At 35.8% G+C, this 15,955-nt stretch overlaps 1 long non-coding RNA gene across 1 annotated transcript in view; it reads right to left on the minus strand.

Moving 5' to 3' along the window:
• Window positions 1-15,679, minus strand: part of LOC118743679 — a 135,703-nt gene extending 120,024 nt beyond the window's left edge. Inside the window, exon 1 of the long non-coding RNA XR_004993488.1 lies at window positions 15,633-15,679. This is a non-coding gene — a long non-coding RNA (uncharacterized LOC118743679). The remainder of the gene's footprint in view (window positions 1-15,632) is intronic.
• Between the last annotated feature and the right edge of the window lie 276 nt (window positions 15,680-15,955).

Below are 15,955 nucleotides of genomic sequence, written 5' to 3' on the forward strand. Positions count from 1 at the left end.
ATACGGAGCCGGAGATGGAAAAATTAAAATCCGGCCATACAATAACAGACTTAAGGTAAAAATCCACACTTTTACTGGATATGGAGCTTTAATGTAAAATACACACATATGCACAAATTTCATGTTACTCTACAAAAAATAATGCGATATAGATAATTGAATATATAATTTTGCAAATTCGTTAAAAATTCTGCAATTGACAGCTTACGCCAAAATAAATTTGATTCGTGTTAAGAATAAAAAATGAATACATCCTCTAAATAAAAACCCACTAACACATTCAACATTAAAATTCTAACAACTGGCAGTTAAAACAATTGCGTGTCAGGCTGTTAGCATTGCTTAAATTTGATTTGTTTCTTTGACAGATTGACTTGAAAAAAAACGTACATTTTTTTTTGCAGATATGTTTGTATGTACATGCATATGTATGTATGTGTAAAATAATGGTTCAAAATACTAGCACAAAAACAAATCTCATTTTTTACCTCAGATATATGTCTTTTATATTTTTTTATGTTCACCTACATATGTATGCACGCGCTACAATTTCACACATAACAAATGTCAAAGTGACAGTTTTCACTCAACGTCTGTCACAGCAATTCAATTGCCAACAGGTTTGCCATGCTGGCCCATATTATATGTAGTTGCATAGAGAAATATGTTGGTACATACACATATAAGTATTTGAAATCAAATGAGTAATATAATTTTTATTTCAATTGTCTTAGTCTTTATCCACAAATACGATGCGCAATCGAAAGATGAAATACAAGTCCAGAGGGAGACAATATGAATAGATATTCAATCAATAAATTTTACTGGGTTGGTTGCTCTGATTGTTTTTAGATTAGTTTCCTTAAGACAGCTGTACAGATGTGCACTCAAACGCATTGGAATTCACGGTTACCAACCATCCCGTTTTCAACACGATTATCTTGGATTAAAGAGCTATTTGCCGGTCCCGGTAAAAAATTTAGAACTCTTTAAATATTTACCTTGATAATTGTTTCCCGGTTAAAATTAGTGAAGTACAAAGTATGTTCGATATTTTTTTTTTGCTTTTTGGCAGAAACTACCTGCAAAGAAATTCCCAAAGATCAACACGATTTTTTATTAACTTCAAACTGGCACTTTGTTATACTAAAATATAATTGTACGCAAATTTATTGAATTTTCCTGAGTTTTGGACGATGTTAAGAGATTTTTTTTTATGCTTTTTGTTGTAGTAGAATCCTAGGTTTTTAGTTCTTATATAACATAAAGGTTTATTGTATATCCTTAAACCATGTGACCTATGTCTTTTTCTGCACCACAGACAATCAATATTGGAAAATACTGCCAAAAACACAAGGACTCAATGGTATGTCCGTCCTCTAGCTAAGAAATTGTCAACGTAGCAGCTAGAGATATCGCTTAGAAACTCGGAAGCCGAAGATCAAGTGAGTAGCGCACTTTTTCAATTTGAAAAATATTAATTTGAGTTTTTCGGTTTTTCTAAAAAGCAAATATAAAACTAAAAAAAGTAAAGATACTTCATTTTCATATGCACTTTTGAAATCGAAGTTTTTCAAACTAATTTATGGAATATATCCTTAAGGAAAACTAGCAATAAGGAGTTTTTGTAATAGTCATATATGTATGTATCCTACAAAATTATTTCATACATACATAAGTATCTAGTAGAAACACAAAGAAAAAAGCACACATATAGCTCACTAATTATTGATATGAAAAAATCATATTTCACTGAATTCTACCTTTGTTCAAATTGCTATTTTAAATGTATACAAATGTTTGTTTCCATGTAGTTAAATAACGGCAATTATAGCTGTGGCTTCAACGCTCAACGCCTCCGTTTGCCTTTTGCTGTCTGCACAGCACCTTTAAACGCATACATATGCATACGCTTTTTCATATTACTAAATGTGTAGGTATGGTTATTAAGGTGGTCCGAAAATACATGCGGGGGGGAGTTTAAAAGGTTAAGTTCGTCACCTAGAACTTTTTTTAAATGGAAAAAAGAATACCCGTATTTTTTTGTTGAAAAACTTCATGGTCTTTCAGACAGTTCTAAATATAATCTTTTCATAACATAAAATTGTAACAGGCCGATGTCTGTACATTATACATATCAAAGAATAATTATATGGGAGGTCTATATTACTGTTTGAAAATTTTAATTCAATTAAATGGCTAAAATAAATGAAATATTACAATCATCAAACAACACAAAAATACTTTTAAGGCGCAGTGAAGCGTGCAGAATATTTTTTAGTTTTTTGTTATAAGACAAAAAATACGGATATTTATTTTTGCATTAAGAAAAATCCTAGCGAGTGAGAACTTAACATTCAATTTTTTTTCTTTTTACCACCCTAATGTAATGCATGCAAACGCGCACGTATTCTATGCACATGTGTGTGCTTTTTGATCTTTTGTTGCCTGTCAGCCAGACAAGCTACATATACAATGTAAATGGTATTTTCAGCATGCCTAGCTCCACTCTGCTACTATTTTCAGTCAACTACTCAGCATTGAAATTTATTAATAAAGCTTATATCGTACGGATATTTTAGTTCATGTGTAGATGTGTGTGTGTGTGTGTGTGTGTGCTTGAAGATCAATTTAGTAAAAGCACGTTAGTAATTTTAATCTCATCTTGCACAATACAGACAAAAGCAAAATCACTTGCATGAACAGACAACTATGCAAATAAGCTCGTATCCCACAATCTGTTATTAGAATGTATGAAGACAGCATATACATATATGTGTGAATGTATGTACATATGTATCTATACACCTTCATCAATATTGCATGGTTAGTAGACAGACATTGCCAAGCCAAGCTGCTTTGAAATCCATTTTATCTAGTTTACACTTTGCCTTTTGGCACAGCTGTTAGCTTGGTGGCTCAGTTGGCGGCTCTTTTTGTTTGCAACATCGAGCATACACACACATACATATGCATGTAGACTAACATTCACACACACACACACACAATTTGCTCTATAGATACTAATAGTATATTTTATAAATGGCCAAAGCATTTGGCCAAACTTCAGTCAACTGCAATTTTCTTCTTTAGTTACCAAGCCAAAGCAAATATGTGCTTTACTGCAAATATCTACTTGTACATACACATACAATATAGTAAATAGATATGTATGTTGGCAAGTGGGTATGTGTGTGCGAGCATTATCGACACCCGCGCAGCATCATGTTCGATATTATTATGTCCAGCATATAACATTAACACAGATGCATACATCTATAAACACTATACTATACATATACTTATAGCTAAGCAGACCGGAGGAAAAGCCTTTGGCAGCCCAGCTTGGCTTGTAGCTTTCGTCGCTAGTCACTCAGTTTTCACACTACAGAGCTCAGTGTAGTTAAACATATACATACCTGGGTACATACGTTGTATAAGTAAACATTAGGGTGTTTCATAAATGTATGTTGAAAAAACCTGAAGTCGGAATTTTAATGGCTTCACACTCTAGAATTGTTCTATAACGCAAAAATATACATCTGTTTTTTTTATCAAAAAATATTTAAAGGTAGCTCAAACGCTTAAAATTTCTCATGCTTTTTATTTGGGGAAACTTAAATTTTTCATAGTAAATACATAATGTTATAGACTTCTAAAAATTTTATATTTTTCAATCTGCAAACTCCACTTTTCTTCAGAAGTTCTCAGAGAATAGGATCCAATTGTTTATTTAACCAATTTTAATATTAACGATTTTTTTTGCATTTTTGGTGCTTTTGGGGGTGCCATAAAAATAGTAAATATTAAAAAATGGTTAAATAAACAATTCGGTATTATTTGTCGGAGTCTCGTGGTGAGAGACAAGAATTTTATGCATATCATTTCTACGAAAAAATTATTTTTTTCACATAAAATACATGAGAAACTTTGAGCGCTTTGAATGCCCTCTAAATAGTTTTTAATAAACCTTTAATTTCATTGGCACACCCTAATACACAATATCCATACATATTTAAATGCATATATAGATACGTGCATGTGTTGGCGTAATCAAAGCAAAGCTTTGCCACTGTTTGCTCTGCTTGTACCTTTCAAAAGTTATTTGCTTTTGGGATTTTACATGTCGATTTAACTGCTGCACAGCAGCCAAACTCAAAGAGTACACAAACACCGTGTAAACACACACACACACACACACACACACACAGACTTTTATGCATTCGGGCCGTTGTCCTGGTGCCATCAAAAAGCATGATACCGTTGTTCGCTTCTCGCCTTTTGGCGCTTAAGTGTTGAGTTGTCTGCCTGGCTGCCTGCCTGCATGCCAGAGTTAGTAAGTTGTTGCTTTGTTCCTTACAGCTGTCACCTAGCCATCATCATCAACTATGTACTATCAACCAACCAACCAAGCAACCACCAATGGAGCTATACAGGCACACACAGCACCGACTATTTTTCTTTCAATTTTCCTGCTGCATCCGTTTTTATGCTGCTTTCGCCTAGCACATCTCCACTGCTTCCTTCTTTCGTTGTTCTTTTGGTGCCCGCAGCATGCAACAACAATATTGTATAGCACATTTTAGCGCCTGCTGAGTTTAAAATATTTACATTAGAATTTATGTGTTGTACACGGCTGAGGTGTGGGAAGAGGTAATGTGTTGTACTTGGTAAAAAATAGTAAATTTTGATTAAAAAAGTGGTGATTGCATTTTCGAAAGTTTTGCAGTTTCTGTGTTATGGAGGCTGAACCCAAATGTCGGCCAAACGTACAATTAACCAATTACGAGTACTTAAATTTGGAGATTATTTTCAACAACAGCGAGGTTTGAAATCTTAACCAGCTTCAAATCCATCCCCATCAGTGAACGATGATACAATTAGAAGTCATATTTGGTCCTACTGTCGGAAAATTCCGCCATCATGACAACACCTCCGACAACGTAGAGATTCTTATCCACTGCGCTGCGACATGGAACATCCACAAAGCCATTAGGGTATACCCCAATCAATGACTGAAATACCGAGTTAATTTCGATGGGTCAGACCCAACAAACCCTCCGAGCGTTCTTGACGTGCACTCCACCTTTTTCGCAAGTACCCAGGGTCCGCTTCTGCTACTGTACTATAAAAAATGTAAATGTGGCAGTGCGATGAAAGTTCAACGCCTGAAAAGCTACAGTCCCGACAAGCATCCGAGAGTCTCAGGAATTCGTGAGTGCGAATAAGGTAGTGGTAATCGGGCAGCAGACGTCTACAATATACACTTCTAAAAAATTATGGATTGCAAAGTAGGCGAGGTGTTTGATGCTTATAAGCCCAGCCCAGAGTACATATATGCATTCAATATTGCAGCTTAAAAACAATGGTAGGTATAATGATCAAATCACGAAAGGGCTTTGCTGATGTTTGCGCCAATAGCCGCGGAATAAGCCTTCTTAACATTACGTTTTTTGTCCTCTCGACGATACTGTGTGAAAGGCTGAAGGCCGTCAAAAACTGAAGCTGCCTATATGACGTCATGCCAAAATTTGAACGAAAACCAGACCAATTACCTCTTCGCAACAGAGAATGGGTCTTCGCGTCTTGGGACACATATCACTGTTGTCAATTATAAAAAATTCCAAAGTAGGGCAGAACTTTTTCTATCTAGGATCTAGCATTACAAATCTCCCATCATACTTGTTCTTTTACTATATGGTACTCCTTTGGGGACTTTCGATAAAACTACTCTACGCATGACATATTTACCTATTCGTGAATCGACGGATGCCGAATAGGATGGAATGACGAACTGTACGTGCTTTATAATGGCGTAGACTTAGTAAAAAGTATACAAATACACCGACTATGCTGGCTTGAACATATCATGCGCATGAATGATAATACCACGGTGAAAACGTCTTTCGAATCGGCTTCCATGGGTGGACAACAACAGGTTGAATACCGTTTTGGTCCAAAAGACGTGAAGAAACATTGTCTCGCAACGTTTTTAATCAACATTGTGTAGCAACATTGTTCAGAAACATTGTTTTCACTTTTCCTTCGTATTCAGTGTTGCCATTTTGGTACTTTTGGAGCTAGATTTAGCTCTTTATTTTTCTATTTAGCTCCGAAAATCGGGTTTTAGCTCCTAGCTCTTTTTTTTAAGCTCTTTTCAAATTTATGTAGCACTTTTTTAGCTCCAGAAAGTTTTAGTTGTATTTGGTTTATATAAGCCAAAACTTAAGCGTTGATAAAATGGAAATTTCGAGATGCAGTGTATACACCATAAACTCTTGGATCTAGGTTAAAGAATTCAAAAATTAATTAAAAGAAAATCCTTTTTATGATAGCGCTGATTTTGTTTGACCCTACTAATTTTTCCTTTAAGGAGAGCTGGAAAGAAGACTTTCCAGAAAAATTTTGCGAAAAAATTATTCAATTCAAATATCTGAAATTACGGACTTTAACAGTTTGAAAAGTATTTTTAGTTCACTGTAAGTAATAAGTGCCATAGCAACGAATTCGAAATATGTGCACCTTTTTGTTGGTTTTAAACGATTTTTTCAGCACTTAAACTTATAAAATTCGTTGTTTTATTAAAACTGCCGAAAATGTAAAAACAACTTTACGTCAATAAATACTCAACCTTAGCAAAAATATGTAGCTGTTCATTTTAGCAACCATTGGTATTATTTAGCTCTTTTTTTTCGACCGTTTTAGCTCCAAACGAAGTTCTTCTCTGGCAACCTTCCTTCCATGTTTTTGCACCAAAGCCCACCCTATCGCCCGTTTTTGGTACAAATAAATTGCAAATTCAGATTCGTTGGGCCCCCACAACACTAAAGGTGTCTTTTTGACTTAATCCATTTAAAGTTTAAATGATGCTCTGCGACCGACCAAGTCGCCAACCTGACTGAGAACCAGCTAAGAAATTTCTTTTCTATATATACATACAATTCAAGCATTCAAAAAAAATTGGTTCCACTAAAAAAAAAGAAAGAAAATGTCGTACGATCTCACTGTTAATATTTAAGACGTTTTTGAGATTAGGTTTGTATGGGTAGAATTATTTTTTTTATTAATGTGAATCTGGCTAAGTATTTACAATTTATTAGAGCTCAGCCATTATTGCACTTAATTTGGAAGCTGAATACATGACTGGACATCATTTCGCTAAACAACAGTTATATTGCATTTAAAATATTTCCATTTTATAGCTTACAAGCATCTACTTCAACCAAAATCCGCAGTGTATTTTCCTAAACTATTTTAGCTTCACTTTCAATTAGTAAATATCTACACATACAAACATAGATACCGAGTCATGCATGCATATACTAATGTGTGGTGGGAAAGTGTCCTTTCACTGGATATGAGTCTATATGGATACAAACTACATATGTATGTATGTATGCCATGACGAGGTCTCAATTCACTTATGTGCATTTTATGTTGAGTAAATTTATTTTTATACGAATATTCTCGTTGGTATTTATGTATGTAAGCGCCCATTTTGGCTATAAACCATTTTATCTTATTGGCTTAAAAGTCTTGGCATTGTTCGATGACATTTAGTAATGATGCGGTAGCTGCTGCAGCTGTAAATGACTACGAGCATACCCAGACGATAACGACGTTGTCCGTAATGAGCTTGAGAAACTGGCTTAAAGACCTTTTTATTCTCAACTATTGACTAAGAGCAACTGAGTTAATGCGATTTGCAATTAGGTTTGTGAATTGGATGTTTACAGAATTGAGTGTTCTGGAAGTTGATAGAAAAAATTAAAGAAAATTGATGACTGAATAGGGGAATTTATGTGAAAGCGAAGTAAATTTTTAAGAAGGTAGAGTTTTATGGTTTTCTTTAATTTCTTTTAATGCGGCGATTTTTAATACTGGTAATTATGAATCAACGCAAAATAAAATACTCATCAGATTATTTTTATACAATTTTGTATTATTTTATCAATTAAAAAGTTTCCATTAAAGTGACATTTAACTAGTCAATATTTTACCCATTTTTGGGCTTATATTTATAGCTTACATACAGTAATTGAATTGACCATGCTTGACCATAAATCCACCAATAACTCGGAACTTATGTATGTACCAGTAGAAAAAGGAAGTACAGTGCTATCTGGGTCGAGTGAACTAATTAATGCAAGACCAGTTCATAGAAAACAGATTGTTCACTATATCCAGATTGAGTTTTTTGTTCTTTACAATAAATTTTATTGCGCAGTGCGTCTTTTAAAGTAAAATTTTTAAGAACTCTGAAGTGTCGTCTTTTCACACAGTTAATGCCAACACATGTTTCCTGTTGTTGCTGTATCGTTATCGTAAACGCTATAGCGGTAGGCCCAGGAAGCGTGAAGCCTCGATGGGGTCTGCCCATAAGGCCAGACATATTATCCGGGTGGGGTTCAGTGGGCATGCGAAGAGATGCTGCGTGTCATGGAGCGTCTCTCCGAATGACGGGAATTCATTTGGCCCATCTGCATTTATTCTGTTCAGGTATGAGTTCAACCTCCTGCAGTAGCCCGATCGAAGTTGGGCTATGTGGTCCGATTCTCCCGAGGCAGACGAAGCTCTGTGTCGTCCACGTCAGGTGGTTGCGTGCCCAGAACGGCATTCACAGGTCGATAGTCTATATAACTCGGGACTGGCTCTCTTTGAATTTCGTTCAAGGCCTGTCGGTAAGTTGTTGGGTTCAGAGATAGTTTTATGAACCCCGGACTTCGTCCGTCAGTTCATATAGATGCCTTCTGACGTGCCGTGGCGAGGGTTCTTCCGCAATCAGATGTCTTTTTGGGTGCTACCATGATAACACCCTACTAGGAATTGCTTGCAGAGCATTGTATTATGCTCCTTAATCGGGAGCATATGTGCCTCGTCGCGCAGGTGATGTTGCGGCAACATCAGAAGGAATCCTGTCGCTTTCTGAGTGCAGTGTTTTGGCAGGTCTGCAGCTTAGCCACTGCGTCCTACTAGTCCCCGGTAACCACACAGGCGCTGCATAGTTGATAACCGGCCGGCCTATTGCCTTGAACGTTGCTAACAACGTTTCTTTGTTTGCCGGCTAGCGACTTGAGGACTTTGTTGGGGCTTTGTACTTTATTGACAATTGCGGTTGTATGCGCCCTTCGAAGGTTACTCTGAGGACCTTCGGGTTATTCAACGTCGGAATTGGTTCGTCATCGACGAGAATACCCAGTTGCAGTCTGACCTCCTTCGTCCAAAAGCGTTGCTGAGGATTTTATAGGGGAGAGGGTTAGGCTCCGTGCAGTGACGAAGCGAGAAAGCTCGGCGAGATAACCATTATTGAGCAATCGTCAGCATAAGAGACAATCGAGACTACCTCTGGTGGTTGAAGGAGCTTAGAAATGTAAAAGTTGAACAGTAGTGGGAAAGAACACCACTCTGTTGAACTCCCTGTTTTATTTTCCAAGGTTGGCTCGATTTGTCTCTAAAGATCACTGACGAGTTTCGACCACTCAGGTAATTCGCCGCCGACCGTTTGTCTTCTGGTAGCGTTACTTCAATAGTTCTCTCACATGGGGAGTTTCAGTTAAGGCCACGAGTTATCTGGCTGTTTATGGCGTCAAGTGTTGTTGTTGTGCTGTGCACTTTATGGAACCCATGTTGATGCTTCGCTGGGATTGAGTAATTTGTGTAGTGCGGGAGTAGAAGGTCTCTAGTGTCTTCGCAAACGGGGAAAGGAGAGCTATCGGGCGAGAAGACTCTCCTTTGTTGGACGGTTTCCCTGGTTTAAGCAGTGGAACCACTCTCCCCACTTGGTGTTGGCAGTTTGTGCAGCCTTCTGGTCACTCTACGTTTGGCTTTGTCCGCCGGAAGATGCAGTATGAACTGTCGGCTAAAATAGCTCGCGCATCGCTCCGGGTCGGACGAAGCGTGGTCGCCAAAAAATATTTCAACTTTGTCGTCATGCTTCGTCGGATTGGACAGTGACCTCACGGTTGACCAAAGTGTGCTCACATCAGAGGCAAAGTTACAAGTCTTCAGATGGTCTTCCCACTTCACTAGTTGCCGAATCTCCGAGTTGAGAACCCCTTATACGGGGATTTACGGGATCGGCCTTGCGAAGGGATTATCGTTTTTGTTATTAAGTTTTCGTTACAGTTTTGAGTTTGGAATGAATTGGTTTTAAATTTTGTTCACTCTACAAAGACTCAAAATTGTTCACTCTATAGAGTACTCAATAGAAAAATTTTCATGGTCACTCTTTCGAGGTGTTCGTAGCATCGGGTGTTCACTCCAGACAGATACCACTGTAAATCATAAAACCAAATACCTATCCACAAAGGGGTACCAGCAACAAAGACAAGTCTTAAATAGCTCAAGCGTTAATGTTTTTTCAAATGCTTGCCTCAATTTCGGGCTTTCGAAGGAAGAAACGAATAGGTACTTGGCTCTAAATAGCCGCGCATGCGCAGCCGGTTGAGTAGAATTGTTACCTGCCGAAACGAAAAATAAAAAAAGGTTGAAAAGACGATAATCCGAATATTTTAACTGCCAGTTGCGTAATTATTGCCGAATTTGTTTTTTTTTTAACTCTAAAGTAATTGGCGGCAAGATGTTAGACATATTTTTCATACCTCTTAAAAGTACTTTATCAAGATGTTACTTAAAATCCATCAAAAATTATTAGAAAAAAAGTCAATTACGCATCAGTGGAAAATCATCGAAATGCCTATTTACATATGTATGCATATGGGGCGTTCCATACCAAAATGGACGGAGTTCACAATTCATGTGTTTGATTTGTTTCAAATTTTTAGGGTTGATGGATAAACATAAATAATAAATAAATATGAAATTTGAGCTTCATTAATATATTTTTAAAAACAAACAAAACCAAATCGATTTAATAGTTTTCCAAATATCTGGAGAACGGGGTGAGGGAAAAATTTGGAAAAAATCACACATACACAGATCCAAATTCTCTATGAAAAAAATATTTTTTAAATTTTTTTCGTGAAAAATTTCTCACATAAAAAATTTTTTTATAAAAAAAATAGTTTTTGAAAATATGCCATCTCACAAACAAAATTTAAAAAAATCACAAAGGTAGCTCTGAGAATCGCGCAATACTTAAGTATAGTATTATAGGGTGCACTCTACAATAACTTGAGGTATGAATTTTTTTTAAACCGGAGTTGAGTAAAATGAGTACATTACGAATTTACAAATTTTTTGCAGTTTTGCAGTAGCTTAAACTTGCACTTTATTATATTAAAATTTAATGGGCTACAAAACTGCATACTCAAGAAAATTCTAAAAAAATTTATAAAATTTGTAAATTCGTAATGTACTAATTTTATTCATTTTCGGTGTAAAAAAAAAAATCATAACTCCAATAATTCTAGAGTGTACCCCAAAATACTATACTTAAATATTGCGTATACGTATTGTGATTTTTTTCAATTTTTTTTTGATTGAAAGATAATTAAGAAAGCATTTTTTTTTTTATTTTTTTTTTTTTTTTTTTTTTTTTTTTGTTTTGGTAACTTCTCTTCTCACTATTCTTTAGACTCGTAATTCACTTCCAATTTTCAATTATTTTCTTTTTGTTAAAATTGCCAGCATTAACCCGTCAGGGAAGGATGTCGTTCGTCTGCTGCACATCACATCTTCCGTTTGAGCTACTTAAAAGTTTTGGGCGTGGAAAAAGATAAGTACTTTTTTGTAATCATTAATCTAGATATAAATTCTGCTACATCAGTCTGTCTTTTATCCATATTACGAAAGAATATATGTATGTACATATGTATGGATATGTACATAAATTCATGTGCACACATTAGTCTGCTTACTTTCCGCTTGTGAATGGCACGCCGCTTATGTGATAGGAAGCTGTAGAGAAAATCTGATTTTTAAACTGTCAATCAATCACTGTTTGATGGATTTGGAGTTGGTAATTTTATTTTTCTTTTGCAAACTGTAGCCTTTTTTAATTTTTTTGAAGTCGAAAATCAGCTCAGTAGGCTTTTATAATTTAGTTAATGGAAACATATACATATGTATCTATGTATGAATGTGTATATGTGTGCTTTTGTAGTAGACCATCTTATAAAATATTTTCAGCAACAATATGTTTGCGCAACAAGCTTTTATAAATATTTGCCTGAAGCATTAATTTCGTAATTTAAAGATGTTTAAAGCTGGATGGAATTGGGCCTATCAATTCTTCTTTCGTTTGTGTGTCGTTTTGCGCTTTATAACTAATTTTATACAAGAACCAGCATTGAATGAAAGTTGTGATAAAAAAAAATAATCAATTTCTATATCTAAATTATTGAGATAATTATGTTGGTTTGTTGAAGAGTGCTCTCAGAGAGCAGGTGTAGGAGTAGAGTAGCGAATAAATAAGCGGTCTGTTGTGATTGCATCAATTCGACGTTAAGCTTTCCTTCTTGCATTATTGCGAGTATACGTACGTCGAAAACCCTGGAAGCATGCATTCCGTCTATCAAAACATGGTCGATCTGGTTTCTCGTTATTCGATCTGGAGACATCCATTTAGCTTGGTGGATCTTTTAATGCTGGAACCTAATACTACGTTATTTATGTTTCGGGTCCGGCGAACTCGTTATCGGTCGCTTCGTCGTCGCGGCGGAATTTTCCGACAGTGGCGCCAAAGATCGCCGAGCACGGTTTTGATATCTAGTCGGGTGCGAGATGTTGAAGAATCTAGCTTTGATTCGGATTGTGGCTAGACGCAAGTCCACCGGGGTGAACGACAGTACTCGGCGACGGAGTCTCTCTCCCACCAAAAGCCAACACCGAATTTGCGCTCCTTTACGTGGCAACTGTAGTAGATGTGGCAAGGCTCCACGCTTACCTTGACTTGCCCCGCCCATCGCATTTCTTGGATGGCGATGATGTCGGCCTTTGTCTGCCCGAGGACAATAGATAAGTAAACTTCCCAAAAATGGCTGAGATAATATGGGTCTTTGCATCTGCCTTGTGGAATACTAACTGAATGAATTGATCAAAATTAGATTGCGTTTTCCCACAAAAAATTTGAAATTTTGAAATAATTATGTATGTTATTAGCCGTGCGATATGTACATATCGTCGTTTAAAGTGAAAAACCGCGTATCAGCAAAATGCAAAACCGCGTATCAACAAAATGCAAAACCGCGTATGTGAAGTTGTAGAAATTATTTTCTAGAGCGTACAAACACTCATATTTCAAAATGGTTCTCTTTTTTATAAAGCAATCGCATTTCTGGATAGTATATTTCAGGACGAATGGATAAGGATTGAGCCAAGAGCTTGTGTGAGCAAATCCATTTTTTGGCAGCCAAAGTCAGTTACGCGGTTTTGCAGAATGACGATACGCGATTTTGTACTTTAAACGACGATATGTATATGAACAAACAACTATTCACCTTATTTGACTCCAATAACCGCAAAGGTGATATAGCCATAAATTGCATCTAGGTAATCATTAATCATCGATTAGGATGAAATGCCATACAACAATATAGCAACGCAGCAATTTTACTTGTATTGTTCGAAACAAGCGCATGCATCTGTATTCAGGTTAGATATGAAATTAACCCTTAACAACGCACAAGTGTCTCGCGGACACATTTTTAAGTTCGTTTGCATATAAAACCCAAAGTACTAATTTTTTCGAAAACCATTTTATCTAATCTATCAACAAGCTCAAAGCGATTATGTTGAAGTACCATATTATACCACCATATTTTTTGCAATCACAAAGCCTTTGGTTTCTACAAAAAATGCCTTAGATTTATTAAAGTGTGTCCACGGGACACTACTGGCCAGATACGTTACAAAAGGTTACTGGGTTGTTAAGGGTTAATTGCACTTACTTGCTTAGCTTTGCAGGTATTGCGCATTTGGATTGAGAACAACGGTTAAAGCCTAAGTGTTTCTGATTAATTACCATACATACATACATATATGATAAATATGATATATCTTATAATAGAGATGTTGCCTAGTATCAATGCTGGTTTGCTACATATACGTACATACATATATATGTGTGTATTTTTATGTGAAAATCGCTTTGTGTGGCCCTATTTGAAATCGATATTTGTCTGCGGTTGCAGATGTGGCGCCTCTAATTGGATGCTCTAATTAATTTGTAGTTTAATAAACACATGTGTGTCGAAAATATTTATACTAAGTTACCTCTTAAATAACTTTGTTGTTTTGCAGAAAAAAGTTTTCGACAGTTTTTGCGCTTGAAGGTAATACCCCGTGTTTAAAACATTTACCCTCTCTAATAAAACCGATCTACGCATAATTCTTGGTTTTCCTTTTTCAGAGCAAACTTTTTTTCAATATCTTTCAAGCAGAAGTGCATATTTTTATGTTATCTAGCATTTATGACTGCTGCAGTATCGAACTCTCTTTATGTACATATTTAGTATACAAGCGCCCTCGTACAAGTACACACGCCTACATAAAATCTGTATTTGCTATAAATCTTATTGAACTTTTCCCTTAATCAAATATACATAGCGTGGCGGCATTTTAACTTTGATTTAACAACCACCATTATTGCATCGCTTTTAGCCCCCACGCTTCCTTCTCTATTTTTTTTAGCGATATTTTATATCGATGGTTTTAAGTTTCAACGTCGCATAACTGATGACTGTGTCTATAACGGTGCATTTATTGGAGCATAACATTTTATATATAAGTGTTATTGGCTGAGTTGTCAATGGCGGCGCCACAGTTGCGAACGACTATAACGATAACGATGGCGAGATGACGATGACGATGTTGAGATAAACGCAAGGTGTATATAGAATAGGGTGGTCCAAAAGTGCATGTGAAAAAGTCAGGTCGGAATTTTAATGCTCTCACTCCCTAGGATTGTTCTATATCGAAAAAAGTATACCCCTATTTTCTTATTTTGAAATCAAAAAATATTTAGAGGTCGCTCAAGGCGCTCAAAATTTTCCATGTATTCTGATATGGAGAAAAAATCACTTTTCGTACAAATGGTATAGAATTCTTAACAATCAATATTTTTCGAACGAAAAGCTCTTGTGCTTTGCAAGAGATTCCCAACAATAATACTCGACTGTTTATTCAACCATTTTTTTTATCGCAACTATAATTTATAGGTCCGCCAAAAACCCCGAAAAATGCAATGGAGTGACCAATAAAAAATCGTTTGTATTAAAAAATTTTGAAATAAACATTTGGGTATTATTATTGAAAATCTCCTCAAGAAAACCAGAGCTTTTTGATCAAAAATATTGATTTTCAAGAATACTACACCATTTCTACAAAAAGTTGTTTTTTCTTCCCATATAAAAATATGTACATGGAAAACTTTGAGCGTTTTGAGCGACCTCTAAATATTTTTTGATTTCAAAAAAAAAAACAAATAGTAGTATACTTTTTTTCGATATAGAACAATCCTGGGGAGTGAGAACATTACAATTCTGACGTTACTCTGTTTGGGCCACCCTAATGTACAATGGGAAAATATTTAAGAAGATTTCATTTGATACGACATGCTTTTACTATTTGAAATGAATATTTTCTTTGTATCTGTATTACTGTTTTATGACACACGTGTATATGTGTTTACATACTTCAAAAGATATTCAGCGGGAGAAAAATAGACTCACCATATTGAATTATCCTCCATAAATCTTAAAGTAGAAATTACATACCTGAAAAGAGAGTAAATAAATCGTTAGTTAAATAAAATTTAAGAATTTAAACTTAAGTACAGCTAGTTTTTTAAACCTTTAAAGAGGAAGACTCAATTCAAAAAGAATAGTGACCACAGCAGATTTTAAGAAAATAAATTTATTATAACACTATGGAACAAAAATGAACTTAACAACAACCTTAGAATACGCATATATCAGGTTTGATAGCTGTTAGCCATACGAACAATGCCTCATACTCAGGTTTGCTAGATCAATCCGTGTTGTCGAGAAAAAAG

This window comes from Rhagoletis pomonella, unplaced genomic scaffold (genome assembly GCF_013731165.1).
Source record: "Rhagoletis pomonella isolate Grant_MI unplaced genomic scaffold, Rhpom_1.0 Rhpom_scaffold_00007, whole genome shotgun sequence".
In the NCBI taxonomy this organism is placed as follows: domain Eukaryota; kingdom Metazoa; phylum Arthropoda; class Insecta; order Diptera; family Tephritidae; genus Rhagoletis; species Rhagoletis pomonella.